We start from the raw sequence: 14,990 nt of genomic DNA, 5'->3' as shown, positions 1-14,990 counted from the left end.
TCAATGAGATAGAGGGATACAGACCCCGGAAGTGTAGAAGATTTTAGTTTAGACAGGCAGCATGGTCGGCGCAGGCTTGGATGGCCGAAGGGTCTGTTCCTGTGCGGTACTTCTCTTTGTTCTTTGTTCTTTGTCCCACCCAAGTTTGGGTCAAGTTTGTTTAAACCCTCCCGAACAGCACTAGCTATTATGAGGATAGGGTGGGGGAGTGGGCCTAGGGTGCATTTTCAGAGGTCAGTACAGACTTGATGGGCCGAATGGATTCTATGAATTTATATTGTGTTCAAATTTTAATTCAGTTGATGTCAAGGTTTGGCTGCAGAGAACAGAATTTCACACAATCAACAAAACTTCATATTCTAACACCAATGGCAAGAAACTAATCTTGCATAGTAACAATATTTGGAATTTTATTAGCATGAACATGCTCACATATTTGCATAAAATTGCATTTAATGTATGCCAATGAATGTACTCCAAATCTTTTATTATGTTTATTTTTGCTCCAGAAATAAATTACAGAGACAAGATGTGACGGTACATTTGCATCCCAATCCCATCATTGCACACTGCCAGGTGTTATTTAAAGTGAGAGCAGAAAGTTGATCACTTGCACATAGCATGCCATTATTTAGTCATTTTATTTGCAAAATGAATTGATGAGGTCCTTTTCAAGATCTCTCCTGGAGTGCATAGAACGTGGATTCTATGCAAAGCCACAGCTGGAGAACTCGGTATGCAATCTCTTAAAGCAAGCTTTTCGCAAGACAATGCTTCTGGAAACCTGCCTGCTACAAGATTAACTCTTAAAATGCAGGCATGAAACCATTGGTAAATCCTGCTTCATTGTGGAAATTCGTCCATGGCTCACAGCTCTTCAGCATGCAATCCTGAAACAAAACTCAGTGTCAATCTCAAATACCTAAAATGGTATTTTCTCCAATATAGAAACAGAAAATAGGAGCTGGAGGAGGCCAATCAGCCTTCGAGCCTGCTCCACCATTCATCAAGGTCATGGCTGACCATCCACCTGATTGGCGTGGTCCCGCCTTCCCCCCTCCCTCCCCCCTCTCCCCCCATATCCTTTGATCCCCTTCGCCCCAAGTGCAACAACTAACTAACTCTTGAAAACAATGTTTTGGCCTCAACTACTTTCTGTGGCAGCAAAATCCACAGGCTGACCATTCTCTGGGTGAAGAAATTTCTCCTCATCTCTGTCCTAAACGTATCCTCAGACTGTGACCCCTTGCTCTGGACATGCCCACCATCGGGAACACCCTTCTTGCATCTACTCCTGTCTATTCCTGTTATAATTTTATAGCTTTCTGTGGGAAACCCCCCCCCCCCCCCTTGGTTGGGGAGGGCTGAAACTAATATGGCAGAGGGATGGGAACCCATGTAAGGATTATGAGGGGCATAGACAGGGTGGATAGCCAGAGACTTTTTTCATGAGTAGAAGGGTCAATTACTAGGGGGCATAGGTTTAAGGTGCGGGGGGCAAGGTTTAAAGAAGATGTATGAGACAAGTTTTTTTACACAGAGGGGAGTGGGTGCCTGGAACTCGCTCCCGGAGGAGGTGGTGGAAGCAGAGACGATAGTGACGTTTAAGGGCATCTTGACAAATACATGAATAGGATGGGAATAGAGGGATACCGACCCCAGAGTTGTAGAAGATTTTAGTTTTGACAGGCAGCATGGTTGGCGCAGGCGTGGAGGGCTGAAGGGCCTGTTCCTGTGCTGTACTTTTCTTTGTTCTTTGATTCAGAGCAGGGCGAATCAAGAACAAGAGAAAAAGACAGAAAGTAGAATAAGAAAAGTGATAGGCAGAGAAATCAAGGGCCTATATCAGAAAATGACATTGTAAAAATAGTAGTGAAGGGACAAGGTATGTTAAAAGTACTAGCCTTGGGCAGCACGGTAGCCTAGTGGTTAGCACAACCGCCTCACGGCGCTGAGGTCCCAGGTTTGATCCCGGCTCTGGGTCACTGTCCGTGTGGAGTTTGCACATTCTCCCCGTGTCTGCGTAGGTTTCGCCCCCACAACCCAAAAATATGCAGAGTAGGTGGATTGGCCACGCTAAAATTGCCCCTTAATTAGAAAAAATAATTGGCTAATCTAAATTTTAAAAAAAGTACTAGCCTTAAAGTTTAATACCTGAAGGTGCAGAACATTCAAAATAAAATGGATGAATTAGTTGCACAGATAGATGTAAAGGCATACAATATAGTTGGGATTACGGAGACATGGCTCCAAGGTGACCAAGGATGGGAACTAATCATTGAGGGCCATTCAGTTTTTAGGAAGGACAGACAGAAAGGAAAATGTGGTGGAGTTGCATTGTTTATTAAAGAAGATGTTGATACAATATTGAGGAAAGATATTAGTACAGATGATGTGGAATCTGTCTGGGTGGAATTAAGTAACATCAAGGGGCAAAAAAACATTCATAGGGGTGGTATAGAGACCAACAAACTGCAGTGGTAATGTTGGGAATAGCATTAGACAGGAAATCAGAGATGCATGTGATAAAGAAACATCTGTGATTATGGGTGACTTTAATTTGCATATAGATTGAGTTATTGGGGCACCACGGTAGCACAAGTGGTTTCACAGCGTCAGAGTCCCAGGTTCTATTCCCCGCTGGGTCACTGTCAGTGGGGCGCCTGCACGTTCTCCCTGTGTCTGCGTGGGTTTCCTCCGGGTGCTCCGGTTTCTTCCCACAGTCCAAAGACGTGCAGGTTAGGTGAATTGGCCATGCTAAATTGCCCTTTGTGTCCAAAAAGGTTAGTAGGGGTTATTGGGTTACGGGGATAGGGTGGAAGTGAGGGCTTAAGTGGGTCGGTACAGACTCGATGGGCCGAATGGCCTCCTTCTGCACTGTATGTTCTACGTTCTATGTTATTCAAATTAGTCACAGTACAATAGAGGAGGAATTTCTGGAGTGTATGCAGGATGGTTTTTCTGGACCAGTATGTTGAGGAAGCAACAAGGGAACAGGCCATCTTGGACTGGGTGCTGTGCAATAAGAACGGATCAGTTCGCAATCTAATCGTGAGAGAACCCTTGGGGATGAGTGACCATAATATGCTCGAATTCTTTATCAAGGTGGATAATAAGGTAGTTGATTCTGAGACCAGGGTCCTGAACCTCAATAAAGGTAACTATGATGGTATGAGGCATGAGCTGGCTATGATGGACTGGGAAACATTACTGAAAGGAAGGACATCGGACAGGCAATAGTAGGCATTCAAGGAACGAATAGGTGAACTCCAAAAGTTATTTATTCCTATTTGGCACAAGAGTAGAAAGGGATCTGTGGCCAACAATGGCTTACAAGGGAATTTAGAGATTGTATTAAATTCAAATAAGAGGCAATAATATTAGTTAGAAAAAGCAATAGGGGATTGGGAATAGTTTAAAATTTAGCAAAGGGAGACCATGGAATTGATCAAGAAGGGGAAAATGCAAATTGAAAGTAAACAAATGGAAACATAAAAACAGACTGTAAAAGTTTCTATATGTACGTAAAGAGAAAAAGATTGATAAAAACTAATGTAGACCCCTTACAGTCAGAAACAGGGAATTTATAACAGGGAACAAAGAAATGGCTGAGGAACTAAATTTGTATTTTGCTTCTGCCTTCACAAAGGAAGACATGAATAGTGTACCAGAAGTTCTGAGAAACACAAGTTTTCATGAGGAGCTGAAGAAATTAGTGTGAGTAAAGAAATGGTTTTGGGGAAATTAATGGGATTGAAGGCAGACAAATATCCAGGGCCTGATAATCTGCATCCCAGAGCACTTCAGGAAGTGTCCCTAGAAATAGTAGATCCATTGGTGGTCATTTTCCAAAATTCTTTGAACTCTGGAAAGGTTCCTACAGATTGGAGGGTAATGAATGTAACCCTGCATGAGCCCATTCACTGAGCCTGTCCAAATCCAACTGAAGCATCTCCGTAGTCTCATCACAGCTCACTCTCCCACCCAGCTTTGTGTCAGCCTTGTGTCAAATTTTGAGATAGTACCCTCATCTAAATCATCAATATATAGTGAATAGCTGGAATTCCAGCACCGATCCCTGCGTTACCCCACTAGTCACTTTTTATTTCCTGTTTGCCAACCAGTTTTCTATCCGTCTCAATACACTACCCCTAATCCTATGTGCTTTAATTTTACAAACCAGTCTCTTATGTGGGACTTTGTTAGAAGCCTTCTGAAAGTCCAAATAAACCACATCCACTGGCTCCCCCTCATCAACTCTACTAGTTACATCCTTGAGGAATTACAGTAGATTGGTCAAGTACGATTTCCCTTCATAAATCCATGCTGACTCTGTCCGATCCTGCGACTGTTTTCCAAGTGCTATATTATAGAATCTTTGATAATGGATTCTAGAATTTTACCCACAACTGACATCAGGTTCACTGGTCTATAATTCCCTGTTTTTTTTAAATAGTGGAGCTACATTAGCTACGCTCCAATCTGTAGGAGCTGTTCCAGTCTATTGAATCTTGGAAGGTGACCACCAATGCATCCATTATTTCTCGGGCAACTTCCTTCAGTAGTCTGGGATGTAGATTATTATACTTTTTGAAAAGATATTTTATTCCAAACATATTCAACATAATAACACAACCTTAACATCCCAACAGAGTATACAGTTTGTACATTTTTCCCCAGTTACGGCCTCCCCCTCCCCTGCGATAAACAGTTCCTCAAATATAGCAATGAATGGTCTCCACCCATACCTTGAAGCCCTTCTCAGACCCCCTTCAGACAAATTTGATTTTCTCTAACCTGAGAAACTTGGACTATTCTCCCAACCATGCCGCAACCACCGGCGGCGTAACCGACCTCCAATTCAAAAATATTCTTTTCACTAAGGCCGTCCCCTGATCTCCCAACCACCCATATATATCCCCAATCTTACCACCCCAACCCTCATCCGGCAGCAACATTTGTTCCAAAAGTGTACACTCCGGCACCTGGGGGAATGAAGGCAGCTCCTTACGCGCAAAGTCCCACACCTGCCAAAATCTAAATTCACTCCCCCTTGGTATCTAGAACCTCTCCTGCAGCTCCCCTAGCCCAGCAAGCTTCTCCTCCGCAAAGATGTCCCTGACCCACTCTAACCCCTCCTCCCTTCATCTCCTACACATCCCATCCATCCCCCCCTGGCGTCAACTTAGGATTCCCACACAGTGGAGTCATCACTAACACGTGCCCCAGTTTAAAATGTCTCCTCGGCTAGTTCCAAATTTTTATGGATGGCTCCACAACCGGACTCCTCGTGTACTTCCTTGAGGAGAATGGCAGCGGGGCTGTCACCACAAACCTCAGGTCCATACCCTTCCAAGACTCCTCCTCTAGCCTGCCCTCTCACCATTTTCTCACCCTCTCCACATTCGCTGCCCAATAGTAATGCCACAAATTCTGGAGTGCCAGATGCCCTTCCCGCCTCTGCCTTTGCAACAGAGCTTTCTTCATCCTTGGCACCTTTCCTGCCCACACAAATTCCAAGATTAACGCATATCTCTTCTGAAAAAGACCTCAGGGAGGAAAAGTGAGAGGGTTGAAACACAAACAGGAATCTTAGCAGTATATTCAGCTTCAACACCTGCACCCTCCGCTCCAATATCAGGTACAGCGCATCCCATCTTTTAAGGTCCCCCTTACTCTCCTCCACCAATCCCGTCAAATTCCACCTATGCTTTGTGGCCCACTTATGTGTTATCTGAATCCCAGTTACTGGAACCCCTCCCTTGCCACCTTAAATGGCAGTTCCCCAGGTTCACCTCCCTGCCCAGCTTCATTCACAGGGATCACCTTGCTTTTCCCTACATTCAATTTATAGCCCAAAAAGTCCCCAAACCACTCCAGTAATCCCATGAATCTGCCCATGCTTTCTAAGAGGCCCGTCACAAACAGCAACATGTCTTCGGCATACAACAACACCCGTGCTCCCTGCACTGCCCTCTCAATGCCCCTCAACTCAGACAAGGCTCATGTTAAAGGCATCTACATTGCCTCAGCAGTTTACCAATGGGTGGGCCCTCCTCCCTCATGTGGGAACACCACCTGGTGACCTCTGTCAGCCTTGCCCTGTGTTGCTGGGGAGAGGGGAACCCTCTTATTTGGGGCACACTATGACCCACAGAAAGGCTCCCAGCCCCCACCCCCAGTGGCAAAGACCAATCAGTGCAAAACCCACCTCCAACCCTTATCAACCATCAACCCCATGTCCTCCCTCCCACCTAGCCAGGGCCTGGCTGGCTGGTCATGTGGCCCCCAAACCCCACTGTCCTGTTTGAGAGAGTGGCCTGCTCCCATGGGATTCTCTCTTTCAGGCACAGTGCCAGCTGTGACCACCACTCCCAGTGATGCTGCTGAGTTACTGGCCCTCTGATTATCCGGCAGCTGCCGGGGGCAGGTGTCCACCCTTACAAGGGATGGGATCTGTGACAGCAACATGTTGCTAGACAGTCAAAAGATATTCCTTGGGATCTCACAAACAGCCAAGGCAGGGTTGTCTTGGCTTTAGGGTCCATCATCGGGGCAACTGTGGCGCTGAAAAGGTCCCAGCTCATGAGCTCGAATCTCACCACTGGAAAAAGAAGTTAGTGTCAGTTATGGGGAACATGAAACTACTGGATTGTCCTAAAGCCCCATCTGGTTTATTAATATTCCTTTGGAAATCTGCTAACCTTCCCTGGTCTAGATGGTTATGAGACTATATACACAACAATGTGGTTGACACTTAACTGACTTAACTCTGAACTCTTGCTGCTGGAATGGCCGAGCAATCATCTCAGATTCACCAAACTGCTATGTTTGCAGTAGTTCAAGAAGTTAGTTTATAACCACTTTGCCCAAGAGCAATTCTTTCTCAAAGCTGTCAAAGAATCATCCAGACTCAAAATGTTAACTCGCTTCTCTCTTCACAAACGCTGTCATACCAGCTGACATTTTCCAGTATTTTCTGCTTTTGTATCGAATTATAGAGTCCTGCTCAACAGGCAATTATGCTTTGGTGCGTAAAACAAAGCAACTTGAAAATAACAAATTAAAATGCAGAGTATTGCCCCCTCTAATGGATATTCTAAATATTGTTTCCTCTGATGCCGGGACTACATGCTGAATTGTCCTACAAAGAACATACTGAATATTACTCACCCTGAGTAATGGGCAGCACGGTGGCACAGTGGTTAGCCCTGCTGCTTCACAGCTCCAGTTCAATTCCGGCCTTGGATGACTGTTTGCACCTTGTCCCCGTGTCTGTGTCTTTCCTCCCACAGTCCAAAGATGTGCATGTTAGGTGGATTGGCCATGCTAAATTGTCCCTCAGTGTTCAAAAGGTTAAGTGGGGTTACTGGGATAGGATGGAGGCATGGGCTTAAGTAGGGTGCTCATTCCAAGATCTGGTGCAGACTCGATAAGCCAAATGACCTCCTTCTGCACTGTAAGTTCTATGATGAACATACTGAATATTACCCCCTCTAATGTACATATTATTGCCGTCTCTGCTGTATTTACTGACAACTATTTCCTCTGATAAATATACAGAATATTGTCTTCTCTGGTGTACGTACTGGATATTACCCCTTTCTGACGTATATTCTGTATGCTCCCTCTTTTGACGTATATACTGAATATTGCCTCCTCTGATGTACCACTGAGTAACAGCTCCTCAGACACACTTACTGATAATTATTTCCTCAGAGGTAAATTGTGATTAATTACCCCTTCTGCTATACATACTGGATATTACCCCCTCTGATATACATGTGTGTATATATATATATATATATATGTATATGTGTGTGTATATTAAAGACCAAAGAACAAACAAAAGTACAGCACTGGAACAGGCCTTTCGGTCCTCCAAGCCTGCGCCGATCATGCTGCCCGTCTAAACTAAAATCTTCAGCACTTCCGGGGTTCATATCCCTCTATTCCCATCCCATTCATGTATTTGTCAAGATGCCCCTTAAACATCACTATCGTCCCTGCTTCCACCACCTCCTCCAGCAGCGAGTTCCAGGCACCCACCACCCTCTAAACCTTGCCCGTTGCACCTTAAACCTATGACCCCTAGTAATTGACCCCTCTACCCTGGGAAAAAGCCTCTGACTATCCACTCTGTCTATGCTCATAATTTTGTAGACCTCTATCAGGTCGCCCATCAACCTCCAACGATCCAGTGAGAACAAATCAAGTTTATTCAACCTCTCCTCATATCTAATGCCCTCCATACCAGACAACATCCAAAGATTTCTGTCACGGCCTCAGCAATTTCCTCTCTTGCCTCCTTCAGTATTCTGGGGTAGTTCCCATCAGGCCCTGGGGACTTATCCACCTTAATATTTTTCAAGATGCCCAACACCTCGTCTTTTTGGATCTCAATGTGACCCAGGCTATCTGCACACCCTTCTCCAGACTCAACATCCACCAATTCCTTCTCCTTGGTGAATACTGATGCAAAGTATTCATTTAGTACCTCACCCATTTCCTCTGGCTCCACACATAGATTCCCTCCCCTGTCCTCCAGTGGGCCAACCCTTTGCCTGGCTACCCTATTGCTTTTTATGTACGTGATGTACATTTTATGTACATAGTACCCCCTTTGATGTACATAATAAAGAACCACAGATATCCTCCCTTGTGCCAGGTATGAATCCAATGAGTGGGTAGTTTTCCTCTGATTCCCATTGATTTCAGTCCTTCATGTCATAAGCGGTCAACTGCTGCCTTGTTGTCGAGGCAGTCACTCTCACCTCAGCTTTTGAATTCAGCTCTTTTGCTTATCTTTGGATCAAGACAGTCACGGTGTATGGAGTTGAGTGGTCTTGGCAGAACACAAGCTAAGCAAGTCATTGCAACATCTTCCTTCACTTTGATGATGATTGAAATTAGACTTTTAAAAAATACATTTAGAGTACCCAATTCATCTTTTCCAATTAGGGGGCAATTTAGCGTGGCCGATCCACCTACCCTGCACATCTTTGGGTGTGGGGGCGAAACTCACACAAACACGGGGAAAATGTGCAAACTCCACACGGACAGTGACCCAGAACCAGGATTGAATCTGGGACCTCGGCGCGTGAGGCAATAATGCCACCCCACAACTGAGATGCCCGATTGAAATTAGACTAATGGGACAGTAATTGGCTGAGTTGGATTTGACCTGCTTTTTACGGACAAGGCATACCACATTGTCAGGTGGATGCCAGTGTTGCAGCTATATTGGAGCAGCTTGGCCAGGAACTTGATTGGCAGTTAGGAAGACAAATGCAATGTTAGCATTCATGTCGAGAGGGCTAGAATACAAGACCAGGGATGTACTTCTGAGGCTATATAAGGTTCTGGACAGTCCCCATTTGGAGTATTGTGAGCAGTTTTGGGCCCTGTATCTAAGGAAGGATGTGCTGGCCTTCTAAAGGGTCCAGAGGAGGTTCACAAGAATGATCCCTGGAATGAAGAGCTTGTCGTATGAGGAAAGGTTGAGGACTCTGGGTCTGCACCCGTTGGAGTTTAGAAGGATGAGGGGGGATCTTATGGAAACTTACAGGATACTGAGTGGCCTGGATAGAGTGGACATGGAGAGAATGTTGCTACTTGTAGAAAAAATTAGAACCAGAGGACACAATCTCAGACTAAAGGGACAATCCTTTAAAACAGAGATGAGGAGGAATTTCTTCAGCCAGAGGGTGGTGAATCTGGGGAACTCTTTGCCGCAGAAGGCTGTGGAGGTCAAATCACTGAGTGTCTTTAAAACAGAGATAGATAGATTTTTGATCAATGAGGGATCAGGGGTTATGGGGAGAAGGTAGGAGAATGGGAAAAATATCAGCCATGATTGAATGGCGGAGTAGACTCGATAGGCCAAGTGGCCTAATTCTGCTCCTATGTCTTATGGTCTTATGGCTAGTTCTGGAGCAATTCATTTCTACAGTTAGGGTGCTGCCAGGGCCTATAGTCTTTGCTATATTCAGAGCAGATAAAATACTAACTTTATCATTCACCGCATGGAATGCAGGTGAGGTTTTGAGCTTAGTTTGGAATTTTTGAAGGGGAAAGAAATTGAACAATTTGCCTAACTTGAAGCTGGAGGAAGAAATCCGCAGTTGTCCTCATAGATGCTTGTGACAGAAAGCAGTCAGCAAAGTTTGCTTGTAAACCTGTGAGACGGCAGTTTGGTATTTGCCCACAATCAGGACAAGGAGCTGAGGAGTCCACAGTTTTCAGGTCTTGAACGAAAAGTGGAAAGGCCACTTGGCCAAAAGCTAATGGAATGATCCCCAAACATGTTCTACCTTGGAGAAAGCTGGAATACTGAGGAGAATGAAAATGACTTATTTGGGTTGGTCTCAAATGAAGTGAATGAATCTCAAGATCCTTATGATGTATAAGGGAATGCTTGGGAGGCTGGGGATGGGGGGAGAAGTAAAAAGTAGAATTGAGTTTATGTCCTTACAGCGTGTGATTCAATGACCCTATTGGACTTGTCGCAGATCCAGGTACAATGGGTGAACCACGCGAGAGCCCCAAATTGGGCTCTGTGATACGTGCCTGGTCGACCATGAGTCACTTGACTCACTCTGCTCGGCGTTATCTGGATCTCACCCTCGCTGGACGAAATCCGGATTCAGATCCAGATCCTAATGACTCATTTAAATACCTGGACACCGGATTCACCCGGCACACCAGACTTAACGTCCATGCCTGTGTGAACTCGCCAGGGTGTCTTTTAATACATAGAACAGTACAGCACAGAACAGGCCCTTCGGCCCTCAATGTTGTGCCGAGCCATGATCACCCTACTCAAACCCACGTATCCACCCTATACCCGTAACCCAACAACCTCCCCCTTAACCCTACTTTTATTAGGACACTACGGGCAATTTAGCATGGCCAATCCACCTAACCCGCACATCTTTGGACTGTGGGAGGAAACCGGAGCACCCGGAGGAAACCCACGCACACAGGGGGAGGACGTGCAGACTCCACACAGACAGTGACCCAGCCGGGAATCGAACCTGGGACCCTGGAGCTGTGAAGCATTTATGCTAACCACCATGCTACCCTGCTGCCCCCTAATACTAGTCTACACAAATGTGGATGAGGTATAATGGCACCTTGGGGGGTCCCGCAGGGCATTGGAGACACCCGGGTGGTTGGAGACAGAGCATGGTGGTACCCTGGAACTTCCCTGGCACTGCCAGGGCGCCTGGGGTTTCTTTGGCAAATGCAGAGTGTGGGGGGGTTCCCAAGGGCCTCAACAATGTTGGGGGCTGAGGAGGGTGTGATGAAGCGGGGGGAGGAGGGACGCTGAAGAGGGGGTGAGATTGGGGCTGCCGATCAAAATGGCGCCTCAATCTGTGAACAACCATTCCGCCAGCAGGAAGTCACTGTAAGTGCATCCTCGGCACAGAGAAACCCCCCCAGGTCAACATAAATGGAAAAGTGCCATTGAATAGCGGGGTGATTCTTGGCACTGCAGGCACCGAGAAACTCCCTGCTAAAAGCACCCAAAAGCGGACTTCAACATTTGTCTGCTGAATTGCACCCATAGTGCTGTTAGTGGTTCCCATTTTTTTTGTTTTCTCTTGACGTACAATAAATTTGCTTTTTCTCCTGGAGGTGGGTATAATTCTACAAGCTGACCAGTTGCCCTTTGACAGTTCATGAAGAGACATAACCTTGAAACTAGAACGGTGGGCGGGATTCTCTGCCAGCGGAATGCTCCATTTCGCCGGCAGCCCGGGGGTTTCCCGACGGCGTGGGGCTGCCCCACAATGGGAAATCCTATTGACAAGCTGGCGTAACGGAGCGTCCTGCCGGTGGAGTGAGGCAGAAATGTGGCGTGGTGGGAATGAGCATCCCACCGCATGCCTTTCAGGACTGAAGCTAGGAAACAATACTGCAAGAGCAAATGGAAATTGATAGTAGATCAACTGTTAACTTTATATCTGAGATAAATAGATTTCTGTTAACTGGAATATTTCGAAATATAGGACAAAGACAGGTCTATGGGGCGAGCTTCTCTGGCCTCTCTGCAACATGTTTCTCAGCAGCGCACGGTTGCATGCCATTAGCCAGCATCGGAATCTCTGGCCTCGTGGCTGTCAATGAATTTCCCATTGGACCCACCCCACACCACCAGGAAACGCAATGGTGGTCTGAGCCATCTACCTCGACTCCACGGTCCACCTCCTGGCCACCCCCCCACTCCCCCTGTGCCTGGCAGATGCCCCCTGGCCTGCGGCACTACGCTCAGCACACTATAGCGATGTTGGGCACTTTCCGTACTCCCTCTCTCTCCCTCAGCAACCAGGGCACCTGTTTCCCAATTTGAAATACCACAAGTGAACCTTGTGGTCGGTAATTCCGCCAGGCGGAGGCGGAGCCTCACTGGAGGCCCGGAAATTGCCGGGTCAGGCCCAATAACAAGATGCCAATGGTGTTTACTGTAAAGTTTGCATGGCCACTCCGGCGCGTGCCGTAGAATGCATTCACGCCGCTGTCAAGGGGCTGGAGCATGACATTCTGTTTGGCGGCTGACACCGGTCTCAATTTTTGGCCGACATGCGACTGGTTGCCCCATCGTGTTTCGAGATTCCGCCATCGGCCAACAGAGAATTCCGCCCACTTTGTTTGCAAATACAACAGGTGGCGTTCTCTGGTCCCCCAGCCCCATGTTTCTTGGCAGCACACCATTTACTGGCGTGTGATTCGCTCTTCCCAATGGGATTTCCCGTTGGAGCCACCCCATGCTGCCAGGAAATCCATGGGTGGGGGGGCATTTCCAGCGGGAAAAGAGAACCCCCAACAGCCGAAGAATTCAGGCTGGCCTGTCAGGCAAAAGGCTGCCATTAAAATGAATAACTCCAGGACAGAGACAACAGCACCTAATATGGCTGGAGCAGCCTGCATATACACGGGTTTATTTCTCAGCATTTTCTGACTCTCAATCTGTGAGATTAACACGAGAAGAGCAGCAGAAAGTATGGACTGAAGTTTCCTTCCAGAATTGTTGTGGCCCACAAGGCTGAATTCAACTTTCTCCTCTTTCATCTGTTGAATAGTTATTTTCCAGTACCTGTTTTTCATCTGTCTTTTTACTGTATAATTAAATATATGATTTCCATCCACATGAACAGAGACATGAGGACACGTGCATAATAAAATGAACAAAATAACACCATTTCCATTGTGGAATTGTCCAGCTGTAATTGCACAGATTTGATATATTGGATTATGTCTCAAGACTGGATTAAATCTCCAGGTTTAGTATAAAACAACATAAGAATGGCTACCTGTGATTTGAATATATCCCTACCTAAAGTATATCCCTATCTATAATACATCCCTATCTATAATACATCGCTATCTATAATATATCCCTATCTATAATACATCCCTATCTATAATACATCCCTATCTATAATATATCACTATCTATAGTATATCCCTATCTATAATACATCCCTATCTATAATATATCACTATCTATAGTATATCACTATCTATAATACATCCCTATCTATAATATATCACTATAGTATGTCCCTATCTATAATACATCCCTATCTATAATACATCCCTATCTATAATACATCACTATCTATAGTATATCCCTATCTATAACATATCACTATCTATAGTATATCACTATCTCTAGTATATCCTTATCTATAATACATCCCTATCTATAATATTTCACCAGCTATAATATTGCTCACAGGATGAATTAGTGCACTTGCACATGTTTCCAATCTGTCAACCCTGTCAAAATGTACTCTGACGTGTACTTAAATGATGCTGCTTGTATTTGCTTTTCAAATTGCTGCTAGATCTTCTTAATTGGAAATGGTTTCCAGGCATTCTGGGGCTGCAAAATGCAAAGGTGGCAGATCTTATGAATGTAACAGCAATACAATATTGAACATAAATATGAGATATTTTGTCTATTAATAGTCCTTTAATTTGTTACAAGTCTCATTGGGAATCACAATTTGACACCCTTCCCTGGGAGCTGAATGTAACCATTTTGATCTTGGACTTAAATCAACAAATCTGTATCTTCCAGCTGTTCTTCTGCAAGTTAATTTTAAACAACTGACTTAAAGATGTACCTTGGAAGCATATGAAAACAGCAACAGCACAGAATATTCTTTTACCACAGATAAATCAAGATAACTGACTTGGAAAGGTCAACTAAAAATGACCATTCTTAATTTTAAATGAAAAGGTTCAACTTTAGAAGATAGGGGAAAGGACCAGTAGAGAAAAACAGTGAGGAATATTCTTATTCTATCTTTCCATCCTCCCACAAGACATGCCATCACCAACTGCAAGAATGAGCAATAGCCGTTCCCATAGTCTGTAAATGGTCACTAGGAATTACACAAGATGACTGTCTTGAAGACACAGAATCCCTGTCAATCATACTGATATAATACAACCAGATCACAGTTTAGAATTCCTGGTGGTCACGGTGATTGACACTGGGGATGTTGTTTAGATATGTAAAACGATACAAGCACACACACACTCCAATAATTAGTAAATAGCAGTTTGTTTCAGCTTTAATTAAATCGAAGTATAAAATTAACTGATTTTTTTGGGGAAAGAGTTTATGAGTAAAACAGAGCTTGCAAACACATCTGTACTTTAATCATGTCACATGAACATTCCATGGAGGAATATATGTAAGATAAAATAAATACCACCAAACCAGTTTCAGAAGTTACAATAGTATTGAATAACTTTCTAGAATTAGTAGTATGCAAATTAAGATGGGGAAAAAATTTGAGTAATTTGAACAATCTCCAGTTTGTACAATCAATTTTCGCTGTATTGCCATGTATCGGTGACATGGTTGAACCTCCTCTGCACAGTATTCATTAGAGATTTCAGTCTGAATCAATAATGTCTACCATTGCTATATATTATTGCAAATCTCCGATGCAAGGACAGTCTTCAGCAGC

At 44.8% G+C, this 14,990-nt stretch overlaps 1 protein-coding gene across 3 annotated transcripts in view; it reads right to left on the bottom strand.

Moving 5' to 3' along the window:
• The window catches only part of LOC119966423 (voltage-dependent L-type calcium channel subunit beta-2-like), a 461,782-nt gene that overhangs the window by 287,672 nt on the left and 159,120 nt on the right, over positions 1-14,990 (bottom strand). The gene's annotated exons all lie outside the window — the stretch shown is intronic.

This window comes from Scyliorhinus canicula, chromosome 5 (genome assembly GCF_902713615.1).
Source record: "Scyliorhinus canicula chromosome 5, sScyCan1.1, whole genome shotgun sequence".
NCBI classification, from domain to species: Eukaryota; Metazoa; Chordata; class Chondrichthyes; order Carcharhiniformes; family Scyliorhinidae; genus Scyliorhinus; species Scyliorhinus canicula.
Note: the sequence above shows the minus strand (reverse complement) of the source record. Positions and strands in the feature narration are given on the sequence as shown.